We start from the raw sequence: 26399 nt of genomic DNA on the forward strand, positions 1-26399 counted from the left end.
GGATGCATCAGAGGGGCCAGGATGCTAAGGCGTGCACAGCACGTGTTTTGGATTTTGTTACTTGGGAGTCACTAGTGACCCTGGTAAGTGCAGTCACGGTGGTGGCGTGGGGGTCGAGGCCCACACAGTGAGTCCCAGAGGTAATGGGAAGCAGGGGAGGGGATGTGGAGGGCCTGGGTTACCCCTACCACTCACCTGTGCAGGTGAGTGGGGACTGGAGAGGGACCTGGGTCAGGGACGCCCCGTGAGTGGGGGAGCCTTGAGTGCTTTCTGGGGCCATTTAATAGAATCACTGGTTAAGGAGATACATGGAACCCAGGCCGAGTTTATACGTAGACTGGCCAAAAGCACCCATAAAATTCAGACCAATACACACTCAGGGCAATGGGGCAAACTGGCTATTTTGTGAGACGTGTATTGTCCAGGGGCAAAATTGCCTAGATAACGTCTGAAAATAAAAAGTTAAGGCAAGAGTTCTCTTGTGGCACAGAGGGTTAAGGAGCTGGCAGTTTCACTGCATCGGCTCCAGTTGCTGCTGTGGTGCAGGTTCAGTCTCTGGCCTGGGAACTTCCACGTGCTGCAGGCATGGCCAGAAACACACACACAAAAGGTGAAGGCATGTTGGTGTTATTAAAGTGAGAAAACACAGTTGGGTTTTTCGAATAACATCTTGAAAGGGTGTAGACTTTGGATTTAGAAAGCCTCTTGTATCTATCTCACCAGGAATTGTTGCTGTTGTTGCCTCTTTTTGTTAAGTGCCAGGCATTCCCCCAGGGGAGTAGACTTGGTCCCCAGTGAGACATGGACTTGGCAGCCCAGGCGGACCTGCCATGACTTGGAGTTGGCCAGGGGGTGTTAAAGAAAACAGCCCTCTAATCATTCTGTGCTATCTCTTTGGGTATAAGAGTGATGTATCCAACTCACCTTGAAGGTACAAGACATGGCCTCTGTCCTGGTGACATCAGTATCTAGAAGGGAAGCCTGGTGGAACGCCTGCCTTTAGGATGATTCGCATCACAGGCCAAGACAGCCCTGTGCAGGGTGGAAGGGAGGGGGCTGATAGATGGGCCCAGAGGAGGCCTGAGGCGGACAGGTTGCCCGGGCATGCTCCGGAGGATGGGAACCGCGTCCCGGGTGTGCCCCTTGATGCCACAATTAAGGAGTCGGCCTAGAAAGGTTCAGAGGCTTTCTTAGGCTTCGTCGAGGCAGCTTTGGGACTTGAACTCTGACCTCCCTTTGGAGAAAGTGCATGGAGCTGCGGTCAAGGACCTTCACCTCCCACCTGCTCTGCTGGGACTCTGTCTCTCCTGCTCTCACGTGGCATCTGTAACATAATGAATAACACAGAAGGACTTGGGTGTCCGTGTCTGTGCAGAGGCTGCGCTGCTTCCTGCAGCCCGGCCCCCTGGGTCCCGGCCGAGGGGTGGGAGGGCAGCTGGCCGGCCAGCCCCACTGAGTCACACTCTGGCGTGGGGCCCGGCGGGGATTTCCACGCGGCCCGTGTTGTCTTCTCCTGTTTCCTGTCGGGCTCTGACGCAGGCTGCCTGCCAGCGGGCGTAGGGGGCACTCCCGCCCGCCCTGTGACCCCCTGGGCCCCGTGGGCGGCCCTTCCCCACTGCAGCCCTGCCGGGGTAGGGTGCCCCCCTCCCCGCCACCCCAGGGTGGGCGGCTCCCCTGAGGCCCCAGGGAGGCTGCCCATCAGGATGGAAGGTTTTGCCGAGAGTGAGAGTTTGCTCACGGGGCAGTTTGTACTGGGCGTTGAGGGTTATGAAAGCCCAGCTTGGCCTGAAACGCCCTCTCTCTTTATCTGCTGACGAGAACATTGGTAAAGAAAACAATTTTCAGCTCTTCTGTTTATACACTTAAGAAAATGATTCCAATGGTATATCTGATTTCTTTAGGTTTTTCTAAAATAGCCATGTATCTCTTTATCTCTCTCCTTCTAGTGCTTCCGTTTCTCCATGTGAGAATATTCTGCTTTCAAAACAAAGCAAAACAACTCCACTGATGGGACCTGTATATATTCATGCATTTTTCCTCCTGAACTTACTGCATCCTGTGTACTGTGCTAGGCAGTTTGCAAATGTTATCTCAATTCTTATCACCACAGTCAAAGGCTGTGTTATGTAATATGGTAACCACTACCCACAGGTGGCTGTTTTAAGTATCAGATAATTAAATAAAACTGAGAATCCAGTTCTTCAGCCCACTAGCCACGCTTCAGGACCTCAGGAGCCATGTGTGGCCAGTGGCTACTTACATTAGACAGCCCAGAGGAGGACATTTTCATCATCACAGAAAATTATTCTAGCACGGGTCTAGGGGATGAACTTCATAGATGAGAAAACTGAGTCCCACGGAGGTTAAGCTGACTTGATCACTTAGAGCCAGTAAATGGCAAAGCTGGAGTTTAACCCATGTCTGCATTTTCTAGAGTCTCTACCCTCTTTTGTTAAAGCATTTTTTTTTTTTCCTTTTTAGGGCCACGCCCACAGCATATGGAGGTTCCCAGGCTAGGAGTCCAGTCAGAGCTACAGCTGCTGGCCACAGCCACAGCCACATGGGATTCGAGCCGAGTCCACAACCTACACCACAGCTCATGGCAAGGCCGGATCCTTAACCCACTGAGTGAAGCCAGGGACCCGCATCCTCATGGTTCCTAGTTGGATTCGTTTCCACTGTGCCACGACAGGAACGCCCTACCAAGCATTTTTTAAAGATTTTTTTTATTTTTTAAAAATTTTATTGGAATACAGTTGACTTACAAAGTTGTGTTACTTTCAAGTGTACAGCAAAGTAAGTCATATATGTATATATAGTCAGATTCTTCTTCCATATGGGAAAATTCAGATTTTCAGATTCTTTTTCCATATAGGTTATTACGGTACTCACAGAATTGAGTAAATTTCCCTGTGCTATAGTAGGTCCTTGTTATCCATCTATTTTGTAGATAGTAATATGTATATCTCAATCCCAACCCTAATTCCCCCCCACACACATTTCACCTTACAAAGCATGTTTATGATGACTGTTTCACTGGACTCACATACCAATCCTTTGTGGAATGAGCACATGAGACATTTTCATTTTACAAATAAGGAAACTGAAAGCTATACTTTTTTTTTCCTTCTTAGAGAAGAGAACTTGACCTGTAGTTTCAGGGACTCTTCAGGTAGTGCAGGGCTGCTGTGAGGGTCCATTTTCCTACCCTTCCCCTGGACCCCTTGAAGCCATGGGGGGCTGGCTTCCGTGGGTCTCCTCACCAGAGTTTGGGAATGAGCAAGCTGGGTCTGCTTTTCCCAGAGTAATCCTTTGGCCTATTTCCTAGTTGAAGGCTTATGGATGTTGGTGACCTCTTGGGGATTTTTGCCTTTTGTTAGAGCCAAAAAGAGGTCTCAGGAAATAGATACTAGTTTCAGAGCCAAAAATCCTGAGGTCCAGAGAGGTGAAGGTACTTCGAGGGTCATGCAGCCAGCTGGGAGCTGAGAGGAACTGGTTCTTAAACTTGTTTTCAAGCCAGGATTTATCTGATAATCTTAAAGTAATCACTCCATGGACAAAGCTAGTGTTTTCAGACACAAAAACCCTGCAGGGGGGTGATCTCTGTGGTCTGAGATGGCAAAGTGGGGTGGAGAAGCACCAGTCTTCAGGGGTGCACAGACCAGGGTTCAAATCCTGGCTCTGCCACTTGGAAGTTATGGGACTCAAGGCAAGGACTTCAACTTTCTGAGCTGCAGTTTTTCTTCTGTAAATCTGGGATAAAATAGCTCACTGGATTTGTTTTAAAGATGAAGTTGTAACTGGTGAGAGATTTACAATTCCTGGCATATTGTAAATGCTCATTCCGTGGTAGCCATTAATATCAGGATGATGTCATCACCTCCTTCCAGTCTAATTTTATAGCCTAAGTCCAGCACATAAGGTGCTCAGAGAGATGCCACAAAGTTGGGGAACAGGATAAACTTATTTTGAAACAGTCTTTTAGTTACATTTCCAAATAACACACTGAGTGTTTTTCTGCAACCCTTGAACTTCTTCTGATTTTAAAGTGGTAAGTCCACTGTTCATCTGGAAAGGTATAATATCTACATCCCAGAGAGTCCAGAAAGTCTAGAAACAGAGGGAAAATAGTGTATCCTGTTTTCCAACTTTTGGGATACCCTGTGGAATGAGACTGAAACAAATCACTGGAAAACAGGTTGTGGTTGATTTTATCTTCAGGCTTTTGTTCCTCTGAAAGAAAACATTGCTGGTGGCTGTCCTGGGGTGGCTAGGTGACCCGACCGACCGGCCACCCCTGCAGGTTACGTGGTTTGTTGATCTCTGTGTTGAGAATTCCCTTCATGATCTGGGCCTCAGGGACTAGATGGATCCTTTAAGGAAAGAATGTCTCATCCTTAGAGAAAACAGGCTGTTTGAGGAAGAAGAGTGGACAGATACTTTCCGGAAATATTTTCACAGGGAATTGGAAAAAGAAAGGTTTCTGGTTATCTTTGGTTAATGAGAATATTTGTAAATCAGAATGTCTCATTACTCAGTATCATGGTTGACCAGGGCTTCACCTGGGACCATATTTGGAAATTAAAGCAGGGGAAGTTTGAGCTTTGAATTTCAGCTTTCAAAAGTATACCTCCGGGTGTGACCTTGGAGCACCTCGGGAAACCTCACAGCGTTGAGCCCACACAACGGTGCATCTGGAGGGGGTGGGAGCAAAGATGTGACACGCGGGCAGCCAGGGGAAGGCTGGTGGCCAGAAAATGGCCCTGACCATGGTGAATTTCCCTGGGAGCCAGGCCTGGCCTGACCAATTCAGAAACTTCATCTTGTCGGGCCCTCAGTCCGGACTGTGGGCTCCCACTAACGAGCAAGAAGCTGAAGCACAAATCAAGCCACTAGTTGAGTTGTTGAAAAGCATAACCACTGTGAGGCTCTAAGCAGGGCGTTCTCTCCTTGCGGGCACTCCACCCAGGAAGCCAAATGGTCAGAGGCATGGGTGGGTCAGGATGAGGGCAGGAGGGAGTCATGGGAAGCGGATTTGTTGAATGGCCTGCAGCCCCAGTGGCTGGGTGCACCCCTGGGTGATGGGAAGACCTTCCCCTCCACGCTGGCCGGTGCATGCATGGCCACTACAGGTGGGTGCACCTTGCAGCCTTGGAGCTGTTTTCGCCCACTGCCCACCGCCTGCCTTCGTTCGTTAGGGACTGAGACCTGCTCCAATGTGTGTACAGGGGGCCCCTTTGAGGTGACATGGCTCATCTCTGCCTGAATCCACCATGTCTCCTAGTGGGATGGGCCTGCAGGGCCTTGGTGTTTCCCCGTCGCGGGTCCCAAGGTCCCATTGAACGCATGAACCCCTGACCTCACTGTTCCCGCCAGAGCTGGACATGTGTCCTGTGACCTGGCCACGAGCCCTCTCTTCCAGCCCACCGGAGATTAAGGCAGCAGGGACAGGATGATGTGAATTAACCACTTTTTCTGCTTTTTCGGCTTCCTCGGGCCTTTCTTACTTTAATAACTCAACAGAGACATCTGTGATGGCGTGCGTCCAGAGCGCGTGGTATTTATTTTTGATTTGAAATATGAAAAGCATTTTTTAAAAGACAACTGACTCTCTGAGTCATGCCCAGGGGAGCACACGGCCTGAAATGGGAGCCGGTGCTTGCTGGAGGGATGGGGATAATGGGGGAGGCGGCTGCTGACTTGACTGGCGCTGGGGTTAGGTCACTGCTGGGATGAAGTGCACTGACCATAAGAGCAACATGTGGGCTTGAGCTGCCGGCAGTGGGGTGATTGATTGCAGCCGCTCGCCTCACCAGGAACTCCACACGCTGGGTTCCCACAGGCTGGGACGACTGCATGGAAACCCACACACAGGCCCCTGTTGAGCAACCGCGCTTGTGTAAGAGTAGTCACGTGGGGCAGGGTGGGTTATGTGGGGGTATTTGTGTCACTGAACAGCTATGCGTTGGATGGGCAACCCCTGGGTTTCTAGGGGGCTTGCTTGTTTTTCTTCTTTTCTTCCAGTGGGTCCGCTCTCACCAGCAGCGTGGTTTAAGAATGTGTGTAACTCCATTTGTCCAGCCCTTTCTCGTTTACTGTCCAGCGGCCTTTGCATCTCATCACCACTCCGTGAGGGAGGTCAGGCCAGCTGTTATGATGCCCATTTTTTAAAAATTTATTTTGTTGAAGTATAGTTGATTTACAGTGTTGTTTCTGCTGTACAGCACAATCATTCAGTTATACGTGTGCATATATAAACACACATAGATTTTTTCATATTCTTTTCTATGATGTCTTGGGATTAACAGATGCAAACTGTTCTGTATAGAACGGATAAATAAGGTGCTACTGTATAGCACAGGAAAAGATATTCAATTATCCTGTAATAAACCATAACGGAAAAGAATGACACTCATTTTATAGATGATGGATTGAGTGTGAGTTGTGATCTTTGGCCACTGTTGCTTTAGGGCGAGTGGAGCAAGGCCAGAGCTCTGGACCCAGACCCCAGGTGCCGTGGGAGGGGGCAGGACCTCCCCCCTCCAGGCTCCTAGCGAGCTCCTGAAGATGCAGATTTTCTGGCCGCTCCCTTGATTGGGGGGTGCTCTGGGAATCTGCATTTAAGCACACTTCATGGTGATTTTTAGGAACCTTCCCGCTAAAGTGGTCCAGTGGCTCAACCTGCTTAAACCTCCCACCACTGAACCTGTATCACTCCCGAAATTCCCTTAATTTTATATTCCGTGTTTAGGGCCAGTCTTCTCTCATGGTTTGCAAGCTCCCCAGGCCAGGATCCTTCCCTGTCCCATCCATGGCTGTGTCCCCAGGACCAGGGACAGTGCCTGGAGCACAGTAGGCCCTCAATAAATATTTGTTGGTGGACTATTTTTCTGAACTCCCTGGCGAGTGTGGGAGAACCCAGGTGATGGTCTGACTGGGCTGCTCAAGTTTGCCGTCGGTGTGGCTGTGTGTGAGTCGTGTGGCCTTTCTGGGTCTCAGTGTCCTTGTCCCTGGCATGGGGGGTAAGCCTCCTTTTCAGCTCCCTGGTGGGAGTGAGATAAGCCCGCCCTGCGTGGGCTCACACACTCAGGATGTTCTGCTTGGGGTGGGCCCTCGGCAGAGGGCAGCTTGCCCTGCGAACTCCCCAGTGTCTCGGCGTGGGTGGCAGGTCATCGTGGTGGTCAGTTTTTCCACTGCCATCAAATGCCGTCCGTTTAGCTCGCAGACAGACAAGGTGTAGGACTGGACTCTGTGCCGCGGGCCAAACACGGGCCGCCTCAGGTCTCAAATCAAGACCAGACACCGGCCTAAACCCAGGTGTCCCCAACTGAGGACGCTCACCAGGGCCAGGTTCATGAATGGATGAGTAAATATTTGCCCTGTCTGAGGTCAGATGTGAACCGTCTGCCAGGCGTTTTGTTTTTTTCTCTGTCTCCTCCCTCTCGGACGGCTGCTCCTCCCCCTTTAAAAAAAGGAAATTGAGAGGTTGAGAGGTTAAGTGGCGGGCTCGGCACAGACAGCCATTGGCCAGGTCCTCCGGGCCTGCATCCTCCTCCATGAAGTCCTCCCAAACTGCCTGGACCACCCTGACCTCCCCCCCAATCCCCCCATCCCCTGGCTCCCGCAAGGAGTGCAGCTGCAGACCGCTTCTCCTGTGAGCGAAGCCATTCCTCATCCTCCATCTGCTCCCTTCCCTTCCTAGGTGCTTGTTCACTGGGTAGTTCCTGGGTCATCATTTGTTTTTCAGGTCCTTTATACCCTGTTTTGTGTGTTCCCTAAGATGCAGGCCTGTGTCTTTTGCACCTTTAGGTCTATTCCTGGGGAGTTCCCGTTGTGGCTCAGTGGTTAATGAATCTGACTAGGAACCTTGAGGTCGATCCCTGGCCTTGCTCAGTGAGTATGGGGATCCGTTGTTGCTATGAGCTGTGGTGTAGGTCGCAGACATGGCTCAGATCCCGCGTTGCTGTGGCTGTGGTGTAGGCTGGTGCCTACAGCTCCGATTAGACCCCTAGCCTGGGAACCTCCGTATGCCATGGGAGCGGCCCTAGAAAAGGCAAAAAAAGACTGTTCCTTTGGTCTGTTTGTTTCTTGGTCTCCTCATGCACATCCATCCAACAGCATTTAGGACCAGCCTGTTCTGTGCCCAGCTCAGGGCCTTTCTCCTGAGCCCTGATGCTGAAGAAGCATCCTGTGTAAGGTTAGTGTGGATGGCTGGAGCCCCGTAGTGTGGCCTGGGAGTGGCATGGAGGCGATTTTTGTTTCTTTTATTTCATTTTTTGAAAATTTCTTGAACAGTGTTTTTTATTAACAATACAACTTGATTTTAGGGTTTTTAAAAATGATTTTTATTTTTTCCATTATAGCTGGTTTGCAGTGTTCTGTCAGTTTTCTACTGTACAGCAAAGCAACCCAGTCATATACACACACACACACGCACACACACACGTGTGTGTGTGTGTGTGTATATATATATATATATATATATATACATTCTTTTTCTCACGTTATCATGCTCCATCATAAGTGACTAGACATAGTTCCCAGTGCTATACAGCAGGATCTCATTGCTTAGCCATTCCAAATGCAATAGTTTGCATCTATTAACCCCAGATTCCCAGTCCACCCAACTCCCTCCCCCCGCACTCCCCCTTGGCAGCCACAAGTCTGTTCTCCAAGTCCATGAGTTTCTTTTCTGTGGAAAGGTTTATTTGTGCTGTATATTAGATTCCAGATATAAGTGATATCATATGGTATTTGGCTTTCTCTCTCTGACTTTCTTCACTTAGTATGAGAGTCTCTGGTTCCATCCATGTTGCTGCAAATGGCATTATTTTATTATTTTGTTCTTTTCTATGGCTGAATAGTATTCCATTGTGTATGTATACCCCATCTTCTTAATCCATTCATCTCTTGATGAACAGTTAGGTTGTTTCCATGTCTTGGCTATTGTGAATAATGTTGCAGTGAACATATGGGTGCATGTGTCTCTTTTAAGGAAAGTTTTGTCTGGATATATGCCCAAGAGTGGTATTGCTGGGTCATATGGTAGCCTTGTATTTAGTTTTCTAAGATACCTCCATACTGTTCTCCATAGTGGTTGTACCAGCTTACATTCCCACCAGCAGTGCAGGAGGGTTCCCTTTTCTCCACATCCTCTCCAGAATTTGTTACTTGTGGACTTATTAATGATGGCCATTCTGACTGGTGTGAGGTGGTACCTTGTGGTAGTTTTGATTTGCATTTCTCTAATAATCAGTGATGTTGAACATTTTTTTCATGTGCTCATTGGCCATCTGTACCTCTTCCTTGGAAAAATGTCTGTTCAGGTCTTTTGCCCATTTTTCAATTGGGTTTTTTTTTTTTTTTTTTTTTTTTTTTTTGCTGTTGAGTTGTATAAGTTTTTTGTATATTTTAGAGATTAAGCCCTTCTCATTTGTATCATTTGAAACTATTTTCTCCCATTCTGCAGGTTCTTTTTTTTTTTTTTTTTAATGGTTTCCTTTGCTGTACCAAAGCTTGTCAGTTTGATTAGGTCCCACTGGTTTATTTTTCCTTTTATTTCTGTTGGCCTTGGGAGACTGACCCAAGAAAACATTTGTATGGTTGATGTCAGAGAATGTTCTGCCCATGGTCTCTTCTAGGAGTTTGATGGTGTCTTGTCTTACATTTAAGGCTTTAAGCCATTTTGAGTTTATTTTTGTGCATGGTGTGAGGGCGTGTTCCAGTTTCACTGATTTACACGTGGCTGTCCAGTTTTCCAAGCACCGCTTGCTGAAAGGACTGTCTTTTCCCTGTTTTATGTTCTTCCCTTTGTTGAAGATTGACTGTAGGTGTCTGGGTTTATTTCTGGGTTCTCTATTCTGTTGCATTGTCTGTCTGTCTGTTTGGGTACCAGTACCACACTGTCTTGATGACTGTGGCTTTGTAATATTGAGGGAGATGATTTTTAACGGGGCTGGAGCTTTTGCAACTTAGGGCTGCTCAGCCTTGCTAAGGAGTTCCTCTGAAAAAATACCTCATCAGGCTCTTTGCTGTTCCCCAGTTCTTTAGACTCAGGTTTCCACCTGCACCCTGGCCAGGAAGTTCATTGGCAACAAGTTAGAATCCTCCTTTCCCTATCACTCACCCCTTTTAAAAAGTGACTCATTCTGAGCTAACCCAGCCTGGGCCCAGACGTGGATAGGGTTATGCATGGACTCTGTGTGGTGGTGTGTCATTTCTGGCTTGCTGGGAAATCCTTTGGTGTTGGGAGTGGGAGGATGGGAGGCAGAGTGTCGCTGGGACTGGAGTGCTTCCAGGATATGTGTGATATAGAGGGGCGGGGGCTGTGTGCTTTGTCTCATGGAACGACAGAGAAGAAGCTGGACTTGGAGTCAAGAACAGCCTAGGTTTGGGTCCCAGCTATAGCCCATGACCATCCAGTAGCCTTGAACAAGTCACTCAGCCTTTCTGAGCTTCATTTCCATTGTCTGTAAGATGTGGTCCCTGTAAGGATTAAATGAGCTGGCGTGTGTTTTTACCCACCACCAGGTTCCTGGTGCTTGGTGACTGCTTGACCACTTTTAAAGTCTTAAGATGTTATTCATCAGATCCCTAAAGAGTATTTCGGTACATACCTTGAACACTATCTGTTTTAGGGGGGAAAAAGGAAGAGCCAGCAGGCCTTCTCTCTCCAGAAGGAACTACAAGTCTAGATAGGAAGAGAATAATGCCCACAGCACTGAAGGCTTAGCATCCTAGAGCAGTGCTTTCTGATAGGAAGACAGTGCATGCTACATGTATAATTTGAAATCTACTAGCCACATTAAAGGGTGAAAGAAAAAAGTGAAATCAGGAGTTCCTGCTATGGTGCAAAGGGATTGGCCTCATCTTGGGAGCTGGGACGCATGTTTGATCCTGGCCCGGCACAGTGGGTTGAGGATCTGGCATTGCTGTAGCTGTAGCTTAGGTCTTGACTGCAGCTGGGATCTGATTCCTGGCCTGGGAACTCCGTCTTCCACAGGGTGGCCGAAAAAGAGAGAAAAAGGTGAAGTCAATTTTAAATAATTTATTTTATTGAATACAAACGTATTCAATATCAGGGTTGTTAATGAGACAATTTACATCCTTTTAAAAATCATACTGTCTTCGAAGTCAGCACGTTCTGTCTACTTACAGCATGTCTTGCTCCAGCGTGGCCATTTCAAATGCTCATTTGGTGTGTGAGCCTGGTGGCTGCCTTACTGGACAGCATTGCTTTAGGATTTACTTGTTAGGTCAGCTCCCATCCCCTACATTTTGGAGGGCATCATTGCGGTCACAGGGCGGGGTATGACTTTACTGTGACAGCCACTGAGGAGCAGAATGGGGCTAGGGCTCGGGTCTCCTTATCACTGGGAAGAGGGGATACTTGCATTTGCTCAGTGTCTGGGCGTCCCAGGCGCTGTGGTAGACATTCCACCCTTGTTATTCCACTGAATTCTTGCAGTAATAACCTTGTGTGGTAGACGGTTAGCATGTGCATTTTTACAGCGGAAGCAACAGAGGCCCAGAGAGGCCAAGCAACTGACCCAAGGCTGCACAGTCAGGGGTGGTGATGGAATATGGACCAGGGCCTTCTGACCCCAGAGTGTTCCATTCACCTGTCTGTTCTTCCCTACACAGAGAAAGAAAATTTGCAGACAGCGTAGTATCTAGGCCAAGTTCTCAAGGAAAGTTCCAGGGCACAGGAGCAGCACTGTGGCTGGCTTATTCAACAGGGGCTTCAGGACATCGATAGAGAAGGCCTGGGTCTGCTTTGGTAGAGATGGTGTGTGTGTAAAAGCAGTATTCCTTCTATTCACAGGTTCTTAAGCCAGTGAGGGGGAGGGGCAGGGCTGGTGGTCGCTTGTGGAGGTACGTGGTGGGGGTGGGGAGCCAGTGAGGGGCAGTGATTGTAGAGGCCAGCACGCTGGGCCCTGCTCCCGCTGCCACCTGGGAATGCCGAGCACTTCAAGAGGCTCCAAGCAGCTGAGACTTGCTGCTTGGAGAAACCCCAAGAATTTGGGGAGGCTGGGATTGAGCAAGTTCTCGAATGCATGCGTGCGTTCATGCCGTCACTCGCTCACCAAATATTTATTGAATACGTGCTCTGGGCCTGAATTGCTAGGTGTTGCCTTGTCCTGCATGATAGTGCCTTTTACCTCTGATGACCCCGCCCATCAGCATGACGAGGCACACGGCGACCCTGTGAAGCACTGGCATTGTCCCCATTTCACCAGTGGGGGCTCCAAGAGGAATGATCTCATGCACGAGCTCAAGTGGCTACTGAATGGAGAATGTAGGACCTCAGAACGAAGGGGTTTTGAGTGATTTGTCCATCTTTCTGTGTGTCCAGCCACCAGGCAGTCATTGAGCTCCTTTTTGCCAGGCATTGAGCTACATTCCCAGATTTCTTGGGGGTTGTTTGCGATGTGTTTGTTTTGTTTTTTCTTTGAGCGCAATCCCAAAGCTACCAGATGCTGACTCCTGTGTGCTAGGCACTGCACAGGTTGCTGGTCACTGTGGACATCAGGGATCTGTCTCAGAACCTTGATTTAGCTGCCGCACCTCCCTGCTTCTCTGTGACCAGTGTCCACCTCTGGTCCCAAATGAAGCACGGCCTGCCCCTGTGTCTTGTCTGGTCTTCAATTTTACCAACTTAAAATGGGGAGCAGGATGGCCAGTTCACCGTCCGCAGAAATCAGCTGGCCAGGAGACGCTGCTCCTTTAGAAAGCTGCCTGGCTAAGAAAGCTGGGTGACATGAGAGGGTGTGCGAGCCCCATCAGGGCACGCCTTTGTCCTTCCCACCTGGCACTCTTCCCTCCTTAGACATGGCAAGCTCGGGGTGTGGTCCTCTTTGAGCATCGCAGCCCACAAGTTGCCAAGAGCCTAGCCCAAGCTGCTGGCCGTCTGAGAGGTCCCACTCTTTAGAGACCTGGGCCTTCATGGCAGGAAGGTATCTAGCCAGCTGGTCACTTTCTAAGGGGGGAGCCAAGTCCTAGAGAGCCCCCGCTGTATAGACTTTGCATCACACATACTTGAGCATGTGTCTCCTTCCCTGCCTGCTCAGCATGTTCCTGGCCTGGGAACCTCAGCCTGAGCCTCACAGTGCTTCTCAGGATGTGGATTCTGAGGATTAAACACTTGCTGGATGAACGACTCTTCCCCAGCTGCCCTGCAAGGGGGCTCCTAAAGGAGCAGCCTCCCCGTGTGCCCTTTCCTGAGATGCAAAGTCCAGGAACAGTTACACTGCAGGGTGTCTGGCGCCCCTGGGAATCTGATGTCCTTCCACAGGCAGGAGGGAGGAGATCAGTCTCGGGAAGTGGAGGAGCATCGTGGGGAGGCCCAGTTCAGGGCCCTGCACCTGCACTTATTTGCTGCGTGACTTGGGGCAAACTCCTGTGACCATATCGAGGAGGAGGGTCTCACCAACAGGCTTGGGTTATTGTTGCCCTTGTAGAACTGTTGCGTGAATCAAATGACAATGCTGGGAGTTCCCGTCGTGGTGCAGCGGAAATGAATCCGATTAGGAACCATGAGGTTGCAGGTTCAATCCCTGGCCTTGCTCAGTGGGTTAAGGATCCGGCATTGCTGTGAGCTGTGGTGTAGGTTGCAGACATGGCTCGGATCCTGAGTTGCTGTGGCATCGGCCAGCAGCTATAGCTCCAATTAGACCCCTAGCCTGGGAACCTCCATATGCCATGGGTGGGGCCCTAAAAAAATAATAAATTCCAGTGCTGAATAACTGGCAAGCAAGACTTACATGTAAGATGGGCTTGTGTGTGTGTGTGTGTGTGTGTGTGTGTGCGCGCGCGCGCGCGCATCCACAAGGTGCTCACCCCCTCTGTTCATTCCCCTAAGACAGCCCTTTGTATCATCTTTCCTTCCAATAAACTCCTCCTCGAGCTGAGCAGAAATCAGCCACCCTGTAACACCTGCTCCACCCTTTAGAACAGCCCGCCTTTTGTCCTAAGGACATTCTGCTCTGTCCCCTCAGACTTGTCCTCCGTGCCAAGCATCATTAGCTTCCTCATCTGTCCCTCCTCTGACCCATGTTTTGCACCTCCACAACTTTCTGTTCACTCTCCTTTAAATACTTGTCCAGCTCGTTGATGGCCCAACCCAGTGTCACACACAGGATGGGATGCAGTAGCCTAAGTAGCAGAGACCATGGCTCCCTGGCATGGGGTCTGCGCCTCCCTCCAGCCAGACCGTTGTGACAGTGTGACTCTATGGCAGGGTGGCAATTGCAGAGCTGCTGGTGGGATTGGGGAAAGCCCTCCTGGACCGCTTAGCTTCTTGCCAGAGAAAAACCATGTCCTACTCAGCCCAGGCTTGTAGCTGTCATCCTCTACACTCTAACATGAGTTTGCTCCAGGTGCCAATATTGTATTGCTGGGATTTTTTTTTTCCAGAAAAAAACTTAATTGGAAATTTTAATGTATTTTTGGAGGGTGGGCTGTGTTTCCATTTGCCTCTAAAAACAATGAGAAGGAAAACAAAGTATAATCTTACTGCCAGAAATTATGGGGCCAGCTCTGAAATTAATTCACCAAGTCATTAGGATTTTCCATTCGCAAACCCAAAAATGAATGTCAGTGCAGTTCCTTGTAATTAACTACAAATTAGAAAAGAGTTAGGAGGACTTTTAGAGACCAGAACATAAAACTAGCAGAAGCAGATGGGGGTGTGTGTTGGGGACGGGGGTTGTTACCCAGGACTTGCTCTGGTTTTCATTCGAAACAGTGAATTTGGGAGAGCAAAACAGACTCAAGTATTCCCCAGAAGAGAGCTCTTGCCATCAACTTAAAGGCTGGGCAGAGATTTTTGGTACCATCTCTTCTAACCTTTTCATTTTCTGAATGAGGCAACTGAAAGATTCAGGGAGGGAAAGCTACTGCTCAAAGTCACACAGCCAGGAAGGCCAGAGTTGGGGCCAGAGCCAGTGCCCCGGCTACCGCTGCCTCTACCTCTGCCTCGGGGGAGCTTGTCTGCTTGAACCTTTCATGTGTAGCACCCAGCCTGGGCTCCTTGTTAGAGTGGAGGGAATGGAGCAATCTGATCAGAGCCACCCTCTTCTGCGCACATGGGTCTGATGTTTGTAGTGGGATCTCCTCCTGCACGTCCCTGAGCTCAGATGAACTGGGGCTTTGGTGTCATTGAGCCATCAGAGGCCTTTTGAAGTGCTGTTCCCCAGCCCATCCTACTGAAGCCCTGTGATGGCATCTCCTGTGGTCGCATGCACGCATGCGTGTACGTGTGTGTTAGTTTCACCCACAGACCCCGCATTGACAGAGCAGCTCTAAGAAAGGCTACCTCTGAGAGTTCCCTGTGCCTGCCTTGTTGTTTTTCTTATGAACCAGATGCCTGGAAGGGTGGAAGGGACCCTTCCCTCAAGGTGCTCAGCTCCTTCCTGGGTGGACACTCAACTCCACCTCCGCCTTCTGGGCTTCCTCTTCTCCACTGACACCAGGTGCTGTGGGCTGTGTGAGGCTGCTAAAGGCACGGCTCCTGCCTTCAAAGAATCTGAAGTTTGCAGAACGCCCTTATAGTTCAGTGGGATAAGAAGCCAACGTAGCATCTGTGAGAACATGGGTTCGATCCCTGGCCTCGCTCAGTGGGTTAAGGGTCTGGTGTTGCCCTGACCTGTGGTGTAGGTCACAGACATGGCTCAGATCCGGCATGGTTGTGGCTGTGGTGTGGGCCAGCAGATGCAGCTCTAATTCGACCCCTAGCCGGGAAACTTCCGTATGCCTCAGGTGCGGCTGTAAAAAAAATAAAATAAAAAGAATCTGAAGTCCAGGTACCTAGAGAAACTGTATTTACTTGGGGTTGTTAAGAACCATTATGCTGATGATAAATATTTGCCCATGACTGTGCCAGGCCCTGATAAGAGCTGTAGGTGTGTTATTGCACCCAACCCTTGTGGTGACCACATGAGATAGAGCTGTGATACTGTATTTTACAGACAAGGAAACGAAGGTTTAAAGAGGTGATGTTTAATGAGCTTGTAGGCTGGGGAGGAGATGGAGCCCAAGCTTTCTGCCCTTCAGAACCTCCCAGAGTCCTGATGGGGAAGATGTGTCCCGGGTGACACTGTGCTGGGAGCTTACTGTGGGAGAGGTGCTGGGGATGGAGCTGGCCTGGCCTTGGAACTGCAGAGACAAGATTGTGGGGAAGGGCCGTGTTGGGGGCAGTTTCCTGGTCCTGTGCCTCTGCAGTCTGCCCTCTGGCCCTATGAGGGTGACAGCTTGGTTGGTAGAGGAGAGAAGGGGATCCCACCGAGGGTAACCCCAGCTGAGGGTAAGAAATCCGGGCCCCAGTGAGTCCCTCTTAACCCTGCCCTGGGGGTCCAGGAGGCAGCCCCGGGCCCTGCCAGCCTCTCTCAGCCCTCCTTGCTGACTCTGTGACCTTCGGCCAGGGGTAGGCCCTTTGGAAATTCAGTGTCCACCTCTGGGAAGGGAAGAGGTCACACTTTTGTTGTTAAGATTAGATGAGTTGAACCCCAGACTTCTTGCAGAGTTCCTGGTACCAAGTAGGCCAGCTCTAAATAAGACTTTTCATTTTCCCTTCCACTCATTTGTTTAAAAAACATCACCAGCTTTTCCCCCCAAATGCTAACAGAAGTTTTAGAAGACAAGAGACAAGTTAATATATTGTGTATATACTCTCCAGCCAAGAATTCCCTGAGTGTTTACATACCAGAGGACTTTGAACTTTGATTTTTTCGGCTGGCTCTGTGCTGATTCAGACACCCTCTCCAAGCCGCCAGAAGCAATTCCTTGTCTTGGTCTAGTGTTGTTGGGGTTTTGAGTGTGTGTTTTTATTGTATTATAAAAATTGGAAACATATATAAGTTACAGGTAAAATGATAATTTGCACATGGACCTTCTCTTGGATATAACAGATGTTAATATTTTTCCGTATTTACTTCAGATATCTATAATGTCTTATTTCTTCACTAAAAAAGAAAATCCTGAAATTGCTCTGCCGAAGGCCTCCTTTCACCCCACCCCCTTCTCATTCTTCTCTGTCCCTTCTTACCGCTATTTACTCTCTTGAATTTGATGTGTGTCTTTCCCCGCTAGGATTTTGTAGCACATTGTTTGTAAGGCCAAGTAACCCCATCGGTATGCGTTTGAACCACCAAAAGATCAGCACTGGGGGGAAGACGCCTGACTACCCAAGGCCAGGGCAGCAGCTTCAGAGAGAGAACAAATCCACACGCTCCCCAATGGATATTTATGTGAAATTCCCCAATTATAAATCCATTGCTTTGGACTTAAAACGTGAGCCTCACCCCCATGCTTCATTGCAAATAAATTTGCTCTTGTGCTATCTGAGCTTCCAGGGTCATCTGGACCTTTCCTGCGAGTAAATACATCCTAGAGTTGGTTATTCTTAGAGCAGGTGTTTTGGCTTTTTTCTTGAAGGCTCCTTCACCCTCCTGTCCCATTGTAATGGTAATATATACTTATCATAGAGACTTTGAAACCTACAGAGAAGATGAAACTCTCTCACTGCCCTTCTGGCTACCACCCCACAGAAGTATTTCCTTTCTTCCCCCTTGGCTGCGCTCCCCACCTCCTCAACCAGGGTAAAGAATTAGAGGTCACGGGGTCCCCTGAGTAGGCCCGACACCACGGTCTCTTAGGGTCTCCTAGCAGGCAGGCCCTGCACCTGTCTGGTCCATCCTCCGTTTATAAGAGGGTGTGTGTCTCCAAGGTGAGAGAAGCAACCACCTGCCTAAGATCAGGTGAGGTCAGTGGCCTGGTTGGGACCAGAAGGCCACCTCCTGGTGGCCGAAGGTGTTTTTCCTATCATGTCTGCTCTTCATGCTAGGGTCCAATCCTCCAAGGGTCCTGGCCCTAACCTAGGCCTGATGACAAGGGTCCAGCAGAGGGGAGGGCTCCTGCCCCCACTTCAGGGAGATGGGCAGGTAGTCACAGACAAGGCATTTTCCTGGACTGGACCTTTGACCACCTTGCCTGAAAAAGTCTAGGACATTTTTCAATTAACCGTTGTAAACTGACAGCAAGCCATTCCATCACCTCTCCCGTTTTCTGTGCCCCACAGTTAATCTGTCCCTGACGTCTTTCTTGGTTTTTTTGTTTTGTTTTTTTTTTTAACTGAAATTGTTTTTGTTCACTATCCTTTTCTATGTGTATTTTATAACAAAACTTGCTTCTGTTTTTGCTTGCTTGCTTGCCATTGGTACTGATTTTAGCTTCTGCCAGTTTGGAATTTTCTTATATGCCATTATTTCCACCAAGTTTAATATTCCCAGGTAAAATTTTGCATATATGAATTATTGGATTTTTTTTGCCATCAAAAATTTTTAGTCAGTGATTTTCATTGCCTGCAGTTTTAGCTGCTTCAGGTTGTATTTTGTGCTGAATGTTTTTCTCTAGAGCCTGTTTTTTCTCCTAGGTTGACTTTGCAGTTTTTCAGTGTTGCCACTTCACTGTCGATCATCCACAAACGTTTCGGGTGTGTGATTATAGCCATTACTGGTTTTGTCTGGGATTATTTCTCTCAAGTCAAATATTTCTTGGTCATCTGGTCAGAAGGCCCATTGGGGATCAGAATGACAGGTCAAAATGTCTTCTTTCCTGGAGAGTTTGAAACAAGCTTATAAAGTACGATTCTCCCTCTGGATTTCTCCTTTTGGGGTATCGCCAGCACTTTTAGCGACAGAGAAAATGGGAGCTCTTGGGGGTCAAACCTCTCCTAGGAAGGGCCAAGCGGTCTCCATCCCCAGATTTCTTGCCCTCTGTCCTGTGACCTCCCAAGTTCACCAACACACATGACCTGCGCTCTGGGTGAACATGGAAGGGGCAGCTCCAGGCTGGTGTGCTGGGAAGCTCAGTGGATGGGGCTCAGAAGGCCTGCACAGGGACAAGACCCCTCTAGGTCCCCTCTCCTGTATGGGCTGGTCTCCCTGGCGGTCCACAGGGTTTCTGGCTGGAGAAATGTGACGTCTTCCAGCTTCATCCTTCTCTGGGTGGGGATGCAGAGGGTTGGGATGTCAGGAAGCGGCTGTTCCTGCAGGAAACCCCCTGTGTGGGTGAAGCAGAGGCATTGCTCACAGCCTTCTGCTTGAGTCCGGTCCCTGGGCCCTGGCTCCCCCGCATGACACCAGGGCTGAGTGGCTACCACAGCAGAATATAGGAAGAGAGCCTGCTGGCCAGGGCTGCTGTTCATTCTTTCCAGTCGTGTCTGCTCTGGGTGGCTCCCTGAGAAAATTGCACCCAGGGGAACCTGGGCTCATCTGTGTAAGTAAACATCCACCTCCCCTCAAAGGCAAAGCCCCTGCTCCGCTTCTCCCGGCAGCTGGAATGCTGCTCTGTGGGTCTGGGTTCTGTTCCTCTGTCCGGCCTTCCTTTGATTTCTTGCCGTCTCCTTCAATTAGGCCTGTGACTGTTTTCAAATGGCCATTTGTATATACAAGTCATGTTGGGCATCATAATTTGTGTTTGTCTAGATCAAGAAAAGCAGCCCTGGCCAGAGGCCAGCTGAGAATTTATAAATACCCTTCAACCACGCCCCTCCCCACAAGATGTTCAAACTCCATCCCATTAACCCTCCAAACCAAAGCTGTTGGCTGACTTGATCAGGGAAAATGTAAGAGAGCATTTCTTTTGCTGTGTTCTCTCTATCCTTTCCGTAGAGTTTGATCAGTGCTGAAGCAACTCTAGCTGATTTCCCAGCCCACTTCAAAGTCTGAGCCCTTCCCTGTGTCTCTGGAGAACATTATCTTGGAGGGATTGAAGTGTTGGGAATCTGTTTAGATGCGGAGGGCGCCTTAATATTAGCTCAGGCGTATCTGAGGCAGGCAGTTACCAAAGGAAACCTCGCAACAGATTTGGGTTGCAGTGACTCCTAGGAGATGCCCACTTTGGAAAGGAAGAGGGTTAGGGATTTTAAGTTCACATGGACCTTAAGAATTTTAAGACCCAGATTTTCTTGTTTGCTCCCATTAGGGGAAAAAAAATAAGCCTCAGATGCCTTGTGATATCTAGTTATGTCAGGTTTTCATATAAAATGTCAAGACAGCAATATTGGATTTCCGGCCTCGCCTTTCCCCTCTCGCATATGGTCTGCTCTTGCCAGAATTTTTATTAGGGGGAGGGAGCCATTCTACTACCCTCCTCCCTCAGTGAAATCGTTCCCTCTTGAGCCTTTAACCCTTTAAAGATTGGGAAGGGAACACTTTGGTTTTAGGGTTAAGTATAAAGCTTCCCTGTTGGCCTCGGCTGGAATCCTTAAGAATGTTGCAGCCCGGGTCCCAGAGCTGGCTGGGTGTTCCCATTACCTGCTTCCCTTCCTGTGGCTGTGTCTTCGCCAAACATCCCCTAAAGCAGGGAACTTCCCCCAGGGACGCTAAAAAGCCTCCAAAATGTTGGGTAACTAGATATTTTTTAAAACTCTGGCTCACATTTACTCTAAGGTTTGGTAAGTCTTTCTCTCTGTAGGCATGAGTGGAAGCTGTGTTCCCGGCTCTGACAAGTTAATGCGTTTGACTCAAGAGGGTAGAAGATTCTGGAAGAGATAGTAAGTGCAATCTGATGACTTGTCTCACTATGAAAGCTGCCATGTTCCCTTCCCTATGCCCACCGAAAGTGGGGGTGAAGGATAGGGTGGCCTTAGTTGACCCTTTGACCTCAGGCAAGGGAAATGGTACCTGGAGGTGGGATTGGTAATTAGATTCCTTTTTCTCTTTCTTCTCTGTTCTCTCGACCTCTGCCTATTCCAAGTGTAGGCCCAGCCATCCCCCCCAGCCTTCCCTGTCACTCAGGACTGCAGGCCCTCTGGGGCTGGCCACTGCCATCAGCTCCGCAGGGTGTTTGAAAGGCCTTTGGGAAGAGAACCCCACTGGACTTCTGACATCGTCAGCTTGGGAAGCTTTGTAGAGAGCAGGTGGTCTTGCTTCTGAGGGCTTTGCCTACAGAATCCTTGGGGTTGGCCAGGCAGGTCTAGAGCTGGCAGGGGCTCTGGGTGGTTGTACAATTTGTTACCCAAACCGGGACTCTGAGCGTGAAAGGGGATGCCGCTAATAATGACACTAGGACATGAGGGATGAAGCAGTTGTGCGGTTGCTCTGCAAAGACCAGTCCCTGGGCCCTCAGGTTCTGTTTTGCTTTATACGGACTGATGCTCCCCCGCTGAGCCCAGGCCAGAGGGACAACTTCAGAAGCCCTCGGGGACAGGCAGAGGGCTGGAAGATGGGGGCTGGTGTAAAGACAGAGCGGACTGGAGGACTCGTCCCCGTCCAAAGGGACATCGGTGACCCAGCACCAGCCACGGTTGCCAGCTCTTCTGATTCTTTTTTCAAGAGAAGCCCCCAATCTAGATTTACATATGAAATCCCCAGCTTTTAAAAAGTTGGCAATGAATTGAAAAATTTAAAAAACACTGTGTAGGCCAAGCACAACATCTGTGGGCCGCTGCCTGTTTTTGACCTCCGGCCCAGGCCCATTAGTTGGTGGCTCTCGTCTGTGTCTCTGAATTCCGGCAGCGGGAAGTTTCTTCCGGAAGTGGCCCAGATTGACCATGAGTAAAGCGGGGAGGAGGGCGCTTGCCTTGACTTCAATGGGGCATTCATCTGCACAATAAATAAATATTGTGCACCTGTTCTGTTCAAAGCACCTTCTCTGTTACGCCGTGTTGTCTGTGTAACGTTCGGGGACGGCCGTGTTACTCAGGCTGAGAAATCCTTTGTCGTGTGCTGTTACCGGTCTGAGCCTTTCCCCTGGGATTCTCACCAGGATGGATGTATTGGCTGAAGTCTCAAGGGGGGATGTGGGGCAAGGAGATCCTGGGGTCCAGATCTCAGGCCCTGATCTCAGGGGGATGTCAGCTGAACACAGAAGTCCCCAGAGGAGAGTGCTCCTCCGAGGAAAGACCTGGGAGTGAGGGCCTGGAGCCCTGCAAGGTCCCTGAAGGTCACGCTAGGGCTGGGAGGCAGAAACCACTGAGGAACGGACTGCATTCAGCCCTGCCCATGGCAGAACTTTCTAACAGAGCGCTGCAGTGTCAGAGGTTGTTGGGTTGGAGAGCCTCTAAACTGGTCTTTCATTATCCAGAAAATCTGATACCTTGAGGCCACCTCCTGCACACCCACTTGACTCCTGGGCCTTATTAAACTTCTTTTCTGGTTCATGGCTCTTATTTCTGATGGTTTCCCAGCAGCTATTTGTACCCTCTGGCAGTTAGGCTTGGGGTCAAGAGCCCCAGAAAAGCCACTGCAACCCTGATTAAAACAGATGCACTTGACATGGGGCTGAGAGGAGGTGGAGGTGGGGAGGTCACAGTGCTTGAAGAATCCATTCTTGATGCTAGGAAATGTCGCTTACATTTCCCGGTCTCCTGCACCATGAATTTTAACCCACAGGATGGCTTGAAGCAACCATGGCACAGAGAGGTTGAGTAACTTGTTCAAAGCCACATAGCTGGGCAAGGATGAACCCAGTCCTGGACCAGGTAGTTGTTGTCCACTGTTCTCTTACCTGCTACCCTGAACTGTTCAATTTGTAATTTCCATTTTTTTGTGTGTGCATTCTTCCACTTGTCTTTTTTCCCCCTATTGTTTCAGGACTATCAGTATTCAAATGTTTAACAGCTAGGTTTTTTTTTTTTTTCCCCTGTGCACTTGGCCAGAAGTAGAAATTCATCACCACCTGTGAACATTTACTGAGCCTGCATGGTTTGGGTGGAATTATACTAGAAACGCTTGACCCAGGGGCTGGGTTGGCAATAAACTAGGTCTTTCTGCAGAACTTTTGAGGACAAATCACCAACAGGTTGAAAAGAATTTCCTTCAGGAATGGTGACACTCTATTTTTCACCTGTTAATGCTGCCCCCCACCTTTGCTTCCCCCCAAGTGTCAATCTTAAGTGTACTAAGTGCTTTTTCTGTTCAGCGTGTCCTAGATAAGCGGTTCCCACATGATGTGCCATGTTATGCAGCCCTCTCACCCTTAAATCTCAGATTTCTTGATGGGCAGAGGGTTAACAACTGCCTTGTTTTGGAATAGGAGGCTGGAATTGGGGAGTCTGGAGGGCTGAGTGACTGTAGAGGCTGCTGATGTCTTAAGACATTTGAAAATCAGTGAGCCTTGTGATGCTGGTAGAAGGACCCCTGCTGTTCGCCAGGTGGCCCACCACGCTGATCATGAACACAAGCCTGCGAGTCCGTGTGCAGGAGGGAGCTCGGTGTGCAGCACACCCAGCAGTTTGCTCCTGGGTTTGGAAAACCCCTCATTTCCCCACTGTTGTCCATTTGGTCAGTGGGTCATTCCTGGCTAGACCGAACGCTGTGCCCCGGTCCCTGCACCACTGCAGAAAGAGATGAGGGTCTCGTGTACAATTTTTTCTTCGATGCCAGCTGATGACCTGCTTTGGGATGCTTCTGGGCTTTGCATTGATGAACAGTCGTTGTGAGTCATGTCAGCCCAGAGTGGTACTTTTTGCATGATCACATCATGGATCTGTGCACACCTCTGTGTGAATAACTAGGTAGCTAATTTTCAGTGCAGTCTTAATTGTGTGTATATGCCATACCTTTTTAGAATGTTCATGCATTCATTATGTATTCACATGTCAATACTGGCTCTTTTTAGTTTGTCATGCAATCAACAGAGGAGACAATCTTTGACACAGTCTTTTGGAGCTGTACGTCACGGGCCCTTTTCCTGCTTTACTGCATTTTATTAAAAGAATTTTTTTTTTTTTCAAAAAAGTAAAGCAAGGATTTATTGAACCCCAGTGTACTCTCAGGAGGGAGAATGGGTAGGCTTAGGTCAGCTGCTGCCCTTTGCTACGGCACATGGAGGTTCCCAGGCTAGAGGTTGAATCTGAGCTGCAGCTGCTGGCCTACGCCAGAGCCACAGCAACGCAGAACCGAGCTGCGTCTGTGACGTACACCACAGCTCATGGCAATGCTGGATCCTTAACCCACTGAGCGAGGCCAGGGATCGAACCCATGTCCTTATGGATACTAGTCGGGTTCGTTACTGCTGAGCCACAAAAGGAACTCCCCTTTTACTATATCTTAAAATCAGGCTTTTGATAACTTTACCATCATAGAGTTTAGGGTTGTTTTTTTTTTTTTTAATTTGTATTGAGATATAATTGACATGCTGTTGAAAGCATGCAATTTGATGAGTTTCACATCTATACATACCTGTGAAACCATCAGTGCAATTGAGGTAAAATGAATCTGTCCATCAACAGTTTGCTTCTGCCCCTTTAAACTTCTGCCCTATGGTTTGCCTGCTGCCTGCCTCTCAGTCCCCACGCAACCAATGATCTGTTTTCTGTCACTATACATTAGTTTGAATTTCCTAAAATTTTATAGTGATGGAATTATACAGGCTGTACTCTTTGAGGTGGGGGGGCACTTTCTTTCACTTGGCATACTTATTTGCAGATTCTTCTATGTTTTTGTATGTCGCAATCATGCATTCCTTTGTATGGCTGGGTAATGCTTCATTGTATGGCTGTAAACACAGGAGTTTTGATCTTCACGTTTCAATAAGCAAAGAATTTTAGCTAAGAATGTCAGAAGTAAGTGATCCATGTAAAAGATTGTGTCAGAGGGGAATTTGTACCTTTGTAGTTTCTTTTTGTTTTAAAAATTTTTTATGGAAGAGTGTCTTTTAAAAAAACAAAAACCTTGGAGTTCCCATTGTGACTCAGCGGTTAATGAACCCGACTAGTATCCATGAGGACGCAAGCAACTCCTGGCCTTGCTCAGTGGGTTAAGGATCCAGCGTTGCCGTGAGCTGTGGTGTAGGTTGCATACGTGGCTCGGATCTGGTGTTGCTGTGGCTCTGGTGTAGGCCGGCGGCTACAGCTCCAATTAGACCCCTAGTCTGGGAACCTCCATATGCCACAGGTGCAGCCCTCAAAAGACAAAAAATAATATAATAATAAAAAAATTTAAAAATCTGTTTTGAAAGAGCAAATCTTTGTTTAGAGTACATTTGTTCCTGAATTTTCACTTAATTAAATCAGCAATTATTTTGTGTTTCCTCTTGGCACTTGTGAGCACAGAAGGACTTCACATCACAGCTAGCAGGTGACCTGCTTGTGCAGGTCCAACGTCTTACATGTGGCAGAGCAGGGGTGCCTTTAGAACTGTGCCGTCTTGCCTTCCAGTGTCTTCTTGGGGCCTGGTGCTGTTTTCTGACTCTGCAGAATGTTCCAGCAGACATGCCTTCCTTGCCCTTGATCCTCCTGTGGCCGGACATGGGGATGGCATCTCAGAGCTGTGGTTTCTGCAGCCTTGTGATCCCTGCTCAGAGCATTGTGTGATTGGGGTGGAGTGTGGGAGCAAGTTAACTTTGTGGATTCCCTCATCCTCACAAAGCCACGTGCACAAGGGTGGATGGGGCCCGAGCGGACCGTGGAAGTTGAATTCCCAGCTTTGGGGCAGTCCCCAGTGGGAGCCAGAACAGAATAGTATTGCTGGGGAAATGGAAATAGGCTTCTTTTTTCCCACTCTTGAAAGAAGTCTTCTATGTGTGAGAAAAAGCAGTGAGGCTCTGACGAATGATGAGTCTCAGATTGTCAGAGAAGGGACCTCGGACACATCTGGTCCAATACACAGATTGGACCAGATATGTCCCATTTACAGATGAAAACTGAGCCTTGGGGAGTGGGGATAACTCATGCATAGTCATGAATAGCAGAACTGGCACTTGGGAAACCCGGGCAACTGCTTTAGACCTTCTCTTTCTGATCTGTGAGGGTGGGCGTTTCAAGAAAACTTGGTGAACTTTGGTCAGCTTAGGGAAGAAAGCGTTAATCTCTCTCTTTGAGCCCCTGCTTAAAGCTGCTTGTAACCATTTAAAGCTCCACCACCAACAGCAACAACATAAATTGTCCTTCGATGACGTTTCCTTAATGTTTTTACATCTCACAGCCTCCTCTCCTTGTCATCAACTTGTTAGAGGAATAACTTAAAATTTTTCAGGAGTGGGAATTTCCGTTGTGGCTCAGTGGGTTAAGAACCCGACATAGTGTCCATGAAGATATGGATTCAATCCCTGGCCTTGCTCAGTGGGTTAAGGATCTGGCATTGCTGTGAGCTGTGGTGTAGGTGGCAGACGTGGCTCAGATCCTGAGTTGCTGGGGCTGTGGCGTAGGCCGGCAGCTACAGCTCCGATTTGACCTCTAGCCTGGGAACCTCCATATGCCGCAGGTGTGGCCCTAAGAAAAAGACACACCAGCTGCTGGAGCCTCTCTTTGCAGATGGTTGGAGCAGCAGAAAGTGTGTGCCTGAAACACCCTACACACTGGTGGAATAAAACAGGACAAAATCCTGAAGGAGACCATGCTTTGAAAGTGGCTATGCAGGCCCCAAGGCAGGAGGTCAGTCAGTGGAGGGGCACGA

General features: G+C 48.8%; 1 protein-coding gene across 2 annotated transcripts in view; it reads left to right on the forward strand.

The window, feature by feature from the left end:
* Positions 1 to 26399, forward strand: part of SMAD3 (SMAD family member 3) — a 125999-nt gene that overhangs the window by 54542 nt on the left and 45058 nt on the right. The window contains exon 2 of one of the 2 annotated variants that reach the window (XM_021082849.1): positions 20476 to 20554. The gene's annotated coding sequence lies outside the window, so the exon portion shown is untranslated. 2 annotated transcript variants of the gene reach the window in all.

The sequence above is a fragment of the Sus scrofa genome, chromosome 1 (genome assembly GCF_000003025.6).
Source record: "Sus scrofa isolate TJ Tabasco breed Duroc chromosome 1, Sscrofa11.1, whole genome shotgun sequence".
In the NCBI taxonomy this organism is placed as follows: Eukaryota; Metazoa; Chordata; class Mammalia; order Artiodactyla; family Suidae; genus Sus; species Sus scrofa.